The 12,534-nt window shown below is 42.3% G+C and overlaps 1 long non-coding RNA gene across 1 annotated transcript; it reads left to right on the forward strand.

The window, feature by feature from the left end:
* The first annotated feature begins 498 nt into the window (after positions 1-498).
* On the forward strand, positions 499-991 carry LOC126481654 (uncharacterized). The gene is made up of 2 exons (XR_007587607.1): positions 499-685; positions 898-991. It is a non-coding gene; the product is annotated as an uncharacterized LOC126481654 (long non-coding RNA).
* Positions 992-12,534: the final 11,543 nt, after the last annotated feature.

Here is a 12,534-nt window from a genome sequence, read left to right on the forward strand (position 1 = left end):
TCCCATAAAATTTGGACTTAAGAAAATTTTCTGGAAACAGGGGCATGTGTAACGAGAATTATACGTAGAAGAATTTTTTTTTATGAATTTAGATAAAGTAATAATAGCAATGTGTTGAATTTCTTTTTCGATTCTTTTCGTGTCATGTTAAAGAAACTGTGAGTAACTGTTGAAATGAATATTATTATTTATGTTAGATTTCAAATAATGTGGTAATCTAAGGAAAGTGTATTTAATGTTAAATACTATTGTAAGATGTGAAAATTGTAATTTATACACTTGGTCCATACGTAGGTAATGCATTAGGATATGTGTAGTAGAAAACCTGTGGTGAATACCCTACCTGTAGGGGAGCGGGAAATGGTGGAGGCAGGCGAGGCGGGAAAACGCACACTGGCGCGGTTCGGCACAACGGGCTCAGTAACACAGTCGGAGGCGAGCAACAGTCGGAAGTACACGTACTGTACCGAGGAGGCTACCCAGGAAAAGTGGATTCCATTGAGCCTCGGATGAACCGATTCCGACGACTACTTGGCATGGCTATATTCTGAGGCACAAAATTGGAAAAATTACGACGCTAAGAAGATGGAAAGTGCCGATGTTGTGTGAGCCTTAGCCGTGCTTGTATGTGTGCCGTGCTGCCCGCTATCTCGCTGCCCGCCAACCGCCGCACCGACTTGCACAGGTCAAAAAAAAATGGTTCAAATGGCTCTGAGCACTATGGGACTTAACAGCTGTGGTCATCAATCCCCTAGAACTTAGAACTACTTAAACCTAACTAAACTAAGGACATCACACACATCCATGCCCGAGGCAGGATTCGAACCTGCGACCGTAGCAGTCGCACGGTTCCGGACTGCGCGCCTAGAACCGCGAGACCACCGCGGCCGGCTACAGGTCAAACATTTATTTCATCTTTAGAAGTGTATCTGTGTGGACCAGTGTCGAAACTGTTTCTAATGGTTCAATAATAACGTGACTTTTACCAGAATTGCTTTAGCCATGACTTATCCTGATCACTGACCTAGACAGGATCCTTACCTCGTATTGTGCAATCCGAGTATCCTAAACTGAAAGTTTAATGTTTGTGTTAATGAAAATTATCATCAGATTAATCTATGCCATAAAGGAATCTATAGTTCTGTGTGCTGTTGCAAATATTGGTAAAGAACAAAAGAGGTTTTTTTTTAATTGAGTTAGCGATGTTATTTAATTAATTTGAGACAGAAATAATGACAGTTAAATTATTCAGAAGTGAGACAAAAGAGTAGTTATCCAGAGATTGATAAATTTTGTGTGTTAATTTGCCTTCAGTACTTAACAGTTTCAGTATAACCACTATGACAGTTTCAGGCCCCCCCCCCCTCCCCCCCCCCGTTTTCTCTTATCCATTCGTTCAAACCTTGATGTGTACTGATCAGATTTGACCAGTAGAGCTAAATTCTATATTATACCTAAGTGTATTATTGTTTTTCCATCTTTAATAGTAACATTGTATATGTGCTTTCAAAACTGCTAATTATAGGGTAATCTATGCCCGATTTCAGTCTGCTCAACATACAAAATGCAGTTCGTAGTAATCATTACTGTGTGGTGTTGTGTAAATGTAGCTCGTCCAAATTAGTACCTAAAAGAGAAAACTTTAGTTCAGTAGATTTTTCGGGTTCCAAACTTTGCCTTATAACGCATCATTACTACGTGTTACTATGCTTGTACATGCACCCACTTGTACAAGGAAAAACTCACTAATTGCCTAAGTAGGCTGGCGACCGAATTGTTAGTTATAGGTAGCATCTACTGTGTGTACTTCTTGTCCATGCGAAAGAATAATTATACTGTACATTTGCTTGATGCATCACTGTAGTTATTGACTGAGTACAAGTCCGATCTTGCTTCTATTAGGTACACGCGGTCAACTAACGTACTAAAATCCTTGTTTATAAGGTGAAGCCCGTGAACTTATTACAGTACAGGCTTTATATAGCTAACCTACGTCCGAGTAGGGCGGTAGTGTTACACATCTGCCAAATGCCCGAATAATCACTTTTGCAGCGCGGACCGCTGTGGGACGTGCAGAAAGAGAGTCAGTGAGGTGCTGGAAGGCATCGACAGGGATGCGGAGCTATGACGACTCCAATGCCGTGGCCAGCTACGCTAGAGCTCTCGGATGAGGATCCATGGCGTGAGCAGCTCGATCGAGGTTGTCCCACAGATTCTCGATTGCGTTTAAACCCGGGGACATTGGTGGCCAGGGGAGTATGGTAAACTCATGCTCGTGCTCTTTGAAGCACGCATCTATATTGCAAGCTGAGTGACATGCTGCATTATCCTGCTGGCAGATGCCATGGTGCCCAGGAAAAACAAACTGCATTAGGGCCGGACATGGTCCCCAAGGATAGATGCATTACGCCTTCCAGAACTATGAGGTTACCCAGGGAATGTCCTCCGGCCTGGACCCTTCAGACGATTCTTACAAAGTGTTTGCTTTCAACTGTCATCTGTCCGATGGAGCATAAAGCGTGATTAAACTGAGAAGATCACTTGTCGTCACTCACAAGCAGTGGGCGTGCAGTTGCGGTATTGGCGTGCATATTCCAGCCTTCGTCGCCTATGAACAGCATTCAGCATCGGTGCATGAACCAGACGCATGCTGCGGAAGCCCATTTTTGACGTTGCTGGTAGCCCCTTGGTTCATCTGGACTGCTATGTGCACTGGCTGTGGACAGAAAAACAAAGTTATAAGTCATTTATAAACATTTTATTACAAGTCTACCGAGCATCCAAAAACAGAATTCAGGTACACAAAGTAACCGTTCTACTAGCCCACAATAAAGATATTAAATCAGAAAATTGTTGCAGTTCAAACGCAGCTTAATACCACAAAAAGAGACGGAAATTCGACCATGGCGTAAGAGTTAATCATTAAAACATTTACTCGAGTAAGGCCGGATAAGCACCGTCAGAGACCACGTAACCGTCTGGGATGCCGATGACGTGTCGGCGATCGGCGGACTGTTGCGCCTCTGTTGCTACCAAGTGCGGCTCACACGATGTGAAGAACCGCTGACAGCGTTTGCAATGTGGTTGCCCTTCCTTTGGGCGATAAGTCTCGATTTGTACCGTAGTGTTCAGTATGGCTCGCACATCGTAGATGGATTGACTGGTTGGACGTGCTGGTAGCGTAACATAGCGTAGTGGTTAAGGCACAAGTTTATTCGTCTGTTCTTTTCTATATCTGAGCTGGTGAACCGACGATTGTGGAAATCCTAGGGACGGAGGTTCTATTTCAACAGCTTTTGCATCGATCTCCATTGGCCGGGACTAAGCCACGACTTTTAGTGACTCACCAGCTGATGGTTGATTCGTAAAGAACGAGATGTTCGCATCCTGGAAGAAGCGAAGGTCAGTTCCTTGACCTGTGATCCATTCGAAATATTAGATGGTGTCATCTTTGAAGATAGCTTTGACTAGTCCATGGACGTATTTCTTAAATTCCGCGTTTAGAGAGAGGTATCGGCCTGTATACTGAATTATGGTAGGTGGAATTTTTGTCATTGGCATCGGAGCTTGCACACACGGTCCCCTCCCCTAGACGTCAGTTGCGCTGTGGCATCCATTTGTTCAGCCTCCGTCTGGACAGGTCGAATTAATTGGACGTCGGAACAGGTTATTGGCGTTTGCTGATGTCGTCGATGTTTTGCGAGTTTTTCCTTTCGCGTCAATTCTTCCGTCGGACAAATGGGAAATCGCCGTAGCATCGATGTCAGTCGCGAGGAGGCGATCGGTGTCGGAGGCGTCCTCATGTGTGTGGTCTTTGTCAGACTGTGTAAGATTAGATTAGATTAGATTTACTTTCTTTCCAATTTATCCGTAGTGAGGAGGTCCTCCAGGATGTAGAACATGTCAGGAAAACAACAATACATGACAAATATTTACAACTCAAACAAATAAGCTAATGTACCATTCCACACGTCCCAAGTGGAATGATCGTCATTTTTTAATGAACACTATATGAAAGAATCATTTTACAAATACTAATGCACTGAATTTAAAATAAGAAAGTTTTATTTATTTATTTGTAAGGTAATGAACGTGTAATACAACTACTATAATACTTATTTACATTGAACGCATTACTGCACTGAAATGGTGCAGAAGTTAGGTTGTACTTACACACACACACACACACACACACACACACACACACACACACACACACACACACACACTTATTTACAATGAACACATTACTGCACTGAAACTGTGCAGAAGTTATACTGTACTTATATATATATACACACACAAATCAGTTGGTTCTACTGAGAAATTCATCAATGGAGTAGAAGGAGTTGGCCACCAATAAATCCTTTAGGCTTATCTTAAACTGAATTTCATCGGTTGTTAAGCTTTTTATGGCTGCTGGCAAGTTATTGCAAATGTGTGTTCCTGAATAATGCACGCCTTTTTGTACAAGACTAAGTGACTTTAAATGCTTGTGAAGATTATTCCTATTTCTAGTACTGATTCCATGAATTGAGCTGTTGGTCTGAAAAAGTGACATATTTTTAATGACAAATTTCATTAAAGAATAAATATATTGGGAAGCAGTAGTTAGCATCCCTAGTTCCCTAAACAGGCTTCTGCAGGATGTTTTTAAGTTCACACCACATGTAACTCTTACTGCACGTTTTTGTGACTGGAAAAATTTAGCTTGGCTTGATGAATTACCCCAAAAAATAATCTCATATGACATTATGGAATGAAAGTAAGCATAGTATGCCAGCTTTTTCATTTTTATATCCCCGATGTCTGACACAATTCGCATTGCAAATAGAGATTTGTTAAGACGCTTCAGCAGTTCTGTGGTGTGCTTTTCCCAATGCCTTTCCCAGTAACAACGCCATTGTTTGACGTTAAGTGGGAAAGCCAGGCGGTGGGTTCCCTGGCTTGTTGGTCGCGTCATTTCCTGTCTTCTTCGACGGTCGATTGGCTTGTGTCGTCAGGTTGCAATCCGATAAGAATCGTGAGAGAGTCATAGTTCTCCAGAGCAGCAATCCTGCCCGTGGAACTGTGTCTGGTGCCAAACCGCAAACGTTGTCATCCGTAGTGCTGCCAGAGGGTACCGTTTCCGAATCCGATGTCGTCATGAGCTGTTTTCCGTCCGCCCTAGCTTGTGGTTTGTGGGGCGCTCAACTGCGCGGTCGTCAGCGCCCGTGCAAAGTCCCAGTTTCCACACAGTCCAATTTTTACACAATCCAATATAGCCACCGTCACGAATGATGATCATGAAATGATGAGGACAACACGAACACCCAGTCGTCGGGCAGAGAAAATCCCCAAACCGGCCGGGAATCGAACCTAGGCCTCCGTGATCCAGAGGCAGCAACGCTAGCTAATAGACTGCGGATACCGTGGCCTGTGTAGTTTAACCGGCGTGGCCGATGAAGCCGACGGCGGCGCAAGCACCACCGGATGGCGATCGGCCTGCCCCTGCGAGGTCGAGGCGGCTGCTTCGGCCCGCGTCGCATGGATACGCTCGTTTTCGCATTGCGCACTCGACTGAACACTTGCATTGCCTCGGCGAGGACCTATATAGTGCATCCGCTCCAGGATACATTGCTGCCTATGTCCCGTCACATGGTGTGCGGAAGAAAGTAGAACCGTAGATAACGCGACCTCTGATGGCGCAAGTGAGGCTGCCTAGTGGCCGCCGGTGGGAGTTTGCGTACACCGGGGGACCGACAAAGCTAGTCCTTACTCGGTCCGTGACCCGCTTTACAGGTCAAATCCGCGGGTAGCCGTTGTTGCAGGCGTTGGGCGTAGGCACGTTTCTCAACAGTCACACGTCTTATTCCGCCGTGCATATCTCCGCAACCGCCGTTCACCTCTGTCATCTATAGTCCGTGGTACACCATAGTTCCCTTGGCGCCTGTTTTGGATAGCATAGTTTTGCCATGCATGGGATCTTTTAACCACGGTGGTACGCGAAGATTTTACAAACTTAGCCGTTTCGAAATGCTTGCACCCTTTGCTGTAAAACCAATGATGATGCCATATATTACGCCACAATAAACCGCTTCGTTTTTGCATTATGATAATGGCTGCACTATTTTCCGCGCCCCCCCCCCCTCCCCCGTCCACTGACACGCTTTATATACCACTGTTAATGCTGCTACCTGACGTTGGTTATTCGTCGTAGATGTCGAACATAGGCGGTGGTCACTTTAATTTATTTGATTCGACCGTGTGCAACAAAATAATGATTCTAGTAACACTATATGTAGTGTTAGAAAATAAAATTTGAAAATTCACAGATTATGAGTTTTTTGACAGTAATTCAAACTTTTTATACAATGAAATGAAAAAAAAACACACTTTGCTGTGACAAGTGATGTTAATAGTTGACTTCTTGAGGTGTAGAGTAATTCTGCCTTTTATCAGTGTCGTTCGTCCACGATGTTAGAACAACGTCACTCATTATCTTCATCGAGAGCTACCTAATAGTTCACCGGAGAACCTATTGCTGTCACTACAACAGCTCATCTTCCAGGTATAAATTCAATTAGACGTTGTATCATGGTCTGAGGATAATTTTTCCACTCAGATTACAGAATTTGATAGAAGTCAACTTTATACAAGTTTGTTCAGTTCCTAATACGTATGATTTAAATCTAGATTTTTCTACTTAATGCATTCTTGGGCACACACTGAATCATGTTCCGGTCTTCGTCGTTCTGAAGTATCTTTCTTGCGATACTGCCGCTCTGCAAACTACTGATGAGAAGGAGACTAGAATCTATCAAACAAATTCAAACAAATAATCGATGACGTTGGGTGAAAGTGTCACTCTGAGATGAGGTGGTTGGATCAGTAGAGGAAGTCCTGGCGGACCGTTTGAAATGTATCTAATGAGTGATGAAAAACAAAAAGAATAAATAAATAAACGAAATAAAATAAGCACTATAAAGGTCCACTTGCAGCAGTAGCAGAAGTTTTGATTCATGTTGCAGTCTGATGTGCTTTACAATGCAGAGACTTCTATGGCAATGTGTAAACAAGGACTGGGACTGCGAGTATTTTGTATGCGAGTTCGAAACGTTGGTTACCGGATGAGTGTCACTGGCGAGCTGACTGCTGATGAAAACCCAGAGATGTTCAGTGGATGAGGTATTAGTTGAATCGACGGGCCTGTCACTGTATTGCGGAGTAGGTGTCTGTCATCCCGCCAGACGTCACATTTTGTCGTCCTCTGTCCGGCTTTCGATTCGCTCGCTACCTTTCGGCCCACGTCTGTCCACGCTTGCCACTGTTGTACCTTTACGCTGGAGAGCAGCTGCAGTTTCACAGTACAGGGGCTAAACTCATTCCGAACTGCGTAATACATTTGTATTTATATACACTTTTTGGCACCGACGGGTCGTAGTAAATTCTCGTGAAACGTTTCAGTTAGGTGGTTTCGGTGCACAATGACAAACGAGCTTCTACAACCTTTATAAAAGTTCCTAACGTGGCTTTTCAGAGAACCCAGCTCATCCCACGCTTTCATGAGAATTCTGTGATGTTATACCTTGCTGCCCTTCTTTGAATAGCTTACAAGTTCCATACAATTTGAAGGGCAACTGAATTTTATGATTTTGGCTATCAGTGGTGTACTTGACTATGTAACGTCGACCCACGTAATATGTTAGAGGTTTCAAATCTAGGCTTTAGAGAAATGATAGTACTCTGAGTGATGGACATGCTATCGCTATCGCATCTTTATGTACTGACATCCTGTAGCAAATAATATTTTAATGTGTAACCCTGTACTTTTTTCTGCACCTTTTCACAGCATTATAAGAGAGAGAAAAGTGATATAGTGCATGGTTATGTTTGTAGAGAAACTTTTCACAAAGCTAGCCCAGAATGTGCTCAAAATGACGCTGATATGAAGGAAACGGTGCAGCTTAACTTCGAGATTCATATCGTCGGCGAACAACGGGGACAACTGTACTGATGTAACAGACTTCGCATTTTACCACTCTTATCGGCTCCTTTTGTGAAATTCGAAAAATTGTTGTTATTTAATCACTATCTTCTTGTCTTCCAACGCTATCGCATTCACAAGCTGCGACACTGTCGCGAATAAAACACTGTATATAGAATAAATTTCCTTTACTTTACGTCTGTGGTCACAAAATTTTTTTGTCAACAGATTACCGGTTTCGGTCTATAACGACCATCTCCAGATCTGTTTTATAAAAACAATATCATAACGTACTGCAGCCATAGTGGCATCGTCAAATGTTAAATGCAAAATCAGCACCCGCATCGTGAAATATATGTAAATAACAGCATATGCATGAGTCAACTTGTCAGCAGCACTACTGAGTGGTTGAATATATTTTAAACAGCTGTTTTACACCTGTAGTGGGGGCACTCTCAGTAAAAATTTATCATACAGAAGTCATGGACGTTTTAGTCCGTCATCAAACGGTGCCCCTTTGATCAACAGTACAAAACAAGATACTTACCTAAACAAATGTAAAATATTTTGGAAGTTAAAGACTCCACTCCTTCAATAACACAACACACAAGTCACATGTATTAACTATATCGCTGAACATAAGTGTACAAGCGAGACTGTATGTTATGATGGGGATACATCGAATGAGCTTGAGCTGCTTCAGAGCTTCATTCTGGCTCTTATCTTCAGCCAGCCAATCCAGCTATCCTCATTTAGGATACAGCTGATGCTGGATTGGTTCCTACTGTACGACTAAGGCTTATTGCCTGTCCAATACTCGCCGAACTAGCGCTGTAAGTAAGAAAATGTCTTCGTATATTAATTATGTTTTCCGTTCTTAAGCTATAATACCATGGAGTGCAAATATCCCTTTGAAAGTGATCCGCGGATGAAAAAAACTACTGCTATTACTAATACAACAACTACTACGGCTCTTATTACTACAATAGGTCTCTAATAGGGAAAGTTCGCTAAAGCTGTATGTTAATAAATACGTTCTGTGTGTGGATGGTCTTTGTTAACAACATGGTCCGGCACATCCATCTTCAGGTGCTTGCGCTGCTACTGAGTAAAAACGATACAACCTGTAAATTTTAGCCACCCAAAACATTACAAGTCCTGCGACTGTACTGTCACCCTGGATTCTAACTCCGTACAAGTTCACACTTGAACACCCCACAAACCAGAGCAGGTTTCGCATCGTTTCGTGCCCAAAATCGCACCTTCTTTGACTTCCCTTCAACCAGGACTTGCATAGTGACTACATCATTGCACTGTTCTTAGTCAAAGTTCATGTAGATCCGGATAACACTAAAATACCTAAGTATGTAAGTTTTTTAATGTATTACATTCATCATTCTACGTCCTCTAGAACTATGTTGTACCAACAGTAGCGGTATGGCTCAACAAACAGACATCTGCGACATTTTCAACCAATATAAAAGTATTGTCCTAATACTAAAAGTAAGCGGGCATGTAGGGTATCAGTTTTGATATATTTTACCTCCTCTTTACAAGGGAGTGCACTTGGTCCACTTGTAATTGTGTTAGTTAGTCTGATGACCTTGCAAAGTCTGTTAATTAAGTATTACGAACTTAAATCTCAGAATGTGGAGCTATATTTCAAATGATCTTGGCTTGTTCTAGTGCAGGCTTTTGTATGTGTTTGTGTGTCTGTTCGTATTCTATATCTAGATTATTAAGATAATAGGCAGTTTTACACTTATACCGGCTAAACTAACAGGCGTGTGGCGGAGATTGTTTAGCTTGATTCCGTTTGATATCCGACATGCATCAACGCTTCCTTGAGTAATTTTTATGTCGCTGTCATTAACTTTCAGAAGTATGTCTCAAACGTTATACTCTCTTGCGCGTGAACTACATTTGAGACACTTTGAAGACTTATGTAATGTATGTTAAGAATCAATGCCACTATCTTCCAGTAAGATAAATGAAGTCAGCGTCGAATTATTTCTTAAGGCGCAGTCTTTATTGATCGGATTATGTCGAGAGAGCCGCGCGGGGTAGCCGAGTGGTCTAGGGCGCCTTGTCACGGTCAGTGTGGCTCCCCCCCCCCCCGTTAACCCTCCCCCCCGTCGGAGGTTCGAGTCCTCCCTCGGGCATGGGTGTCTGTGTTGTCCATAGCGTAAGTTAGTAAGTTAGTTTTAGATTAAGTAGTGTGTAGGTTTAGGGACCGATGACCTCAGCAGTTTGGTCTCATAAGTCCATACCACAATTTCCGATGTCAAGAGAACTGAGCTATAGCCCAAACATTGGCGCAAAATGTGGACGTGTGTCACTATCTGTTCTCACCTTACCATTCCAATGCTGCTGATGAGAATCTCTTTGACGAGTCAACGCACGTGTCTAATGTCTTCACTTGACGAGATAACGTGAACTAAGTGGAAATCCAGGTCAATGGTACGCGGTCTAGACGTCTGTCTCAACCTATACCCCAGAGCAAGTCCTCAGTATGCCATTCCAATACCTGTAGTGAAAATTTCTTCCTCCACCAGGGTTCAAACCACATCTTCCGGCTTAAGGAGTAGCTCCCGTTTCGGTACCAGCTACGGAGGCGAATCTACAGTTAAATTAGGAAGTGATAATCACGCATTTCCTTTGTTTAGAAAGACTAAAAAGGTGTGGTACACGTAGAGACAATTTAATCTTACCATTGCTCTAGAAAATAAGCCAACCTCGCAAGTCGCATTACCGTCATCTCCCTTTGTGCCAGCTCATCCGCTTCTCCCTCGGCTAGTGATCACAGAAAGAAGGAAATTGGCGTTCAGCGTTTGTTGCAGCTGGACCGAAGAGTTCTGCCGTAGAAAGCGCCTTTGCTGGCACGCGCCACCCGAGATGTGATTATTCCGGCTGTGCCGAGCTTAGCTCCAAAGAACACGGCCTTGGCTTTCCTTGTGTGTCTCCACCCTCCAACGTCTGCCCTGCCCCCTCCCCATCCACCTTTATCCCCACCTCTTTCCTTTGTAACGTAACATAAAATTTTTGGAAATAACTTTTTCTCTTACCCTATTATTAATGTTATGTCTCTCTGATGGCTCGAAAGATAGGCTTAGATATGGAAAGACAGTTCAGGTTGTTTTGGACAATTTGTTGCACACTTGCGCAAAATAAGGCAGTACCGTTAAGGAGTCATAGGAAGGATACACAAGAAATCAATTAAGAATCTGACCAGTACTCCCACTAATCACCGCAGCACAGGGCCTGAGATGGAGGAGAAACAAATTATTTCATACGACAGGTGGGTGAGAATTTCTCGACTCTGCTGTAAGAGATATAGATAAAATAAAATATCCTCTTTCATGTCGACCCACGTTTTCATTTTTTATGGAGGTGGATTATTTGCCTGTTGTGCGATTTTTGAAGATATAGAAAATACTCTATGACTGCTATCTTCTCTTCAGTGTGTTCAAAAAAAGGCTTACGGTCAAAAATCGGTTTGAAGCTAGAGGTTGCAAATCGAACGAGTTCGACGAAAGTTCTACAGCTGATGCGTTGTCGTTATGGAAAACTATTTTGTTTTCCTTTGATAACTAGCCTCACTATCACATTTTTGGTCCGATGGGTCCAGAAATCTACCGAATTATTCACTAGATAGGCAAAGCAATCAATAAACATTCCGTTTGGTCCCCAGAAAATCGATGGGCATAAACGCTGCAGCAAATGAAATCGATTCGCCTGTTGCGATGCTGGTCCACAGCTTTTCAAATAATGCTTTGATGATTGTTTCGTTACTGCCGAGAAATAGCAGACCCACGTTTCATCTAGAGAAACACATCGGTGCACAAAATTAGTAGCGTTCTTTCAACAGGTCCAAATATTCTTCATTAAATTTAAAATCAGTCATGAGCACTTTTTCACAGTATACAAAAAAACTTAATGTTGTCATTTACGCCCATATTTCATTTTTCACCTACCTTTCTCTTACAATTTTTAATTGATCATGTTTTCTTTTTTTTAAAAAGTAGAAGAGGAAGCACTTGCGTTTGTAAAATATTTCCATTTGCAACCAACAGAGAAATCATTGCACCTCACGAATGTCTGTGTGTAGATACAGTAATTTTCGTTTGTAAAATATTTCGATTTGCAACCAACAGAGAAATCATTGCACCTCACGAATGTCTGTGTGTAGATACAGTAATTTGCAGCTTTAGCATAGCGGAGCGCAAGACAGAGCAGTACTGCAACACGTTATCCAAATTTACGCAGAACAGAGTTAAGGACTAAATATTTTAATGTTTTTTTTATTCAATCAGGGCCAAATTACGTCATTAAGTGACAGTTAGATTTTCTGTATTGTTTATCACTTGTAGTTCTGGGATCTGTGATAAGTTTTGCAAAATTAATTATCGTAGCTTTTGTATCAAATTTCATTATTTAGGCAGTTTATACTGTTAAAAATTCTTGTAGTCAGATTGCTTTTACAGTATGGAAGACTTTCCTTTACATTACGACAGTTAATTACAATTAAAATGCAGCTTTGCGTTCACATTAAGACTGTTCATTTATTG

The sequence above is a fragment of the Schistocerca serialis genome, chromosome 5 (genome assembly GCF_023864345.2).
Source record: "Schistocerca serialis cubense isolate TAMUIC-IGC-003099 chromosome 5, iqSchSeri2.2, whole genome shotgun sequence".
Classification (NCBI taxonomy): domain Eukaryota; kingdom Metazoa; phylum Arthropoda; class Insecta; order Orthoptera; family Acrididae; genus Schistocerca; species Schistocerca serialis.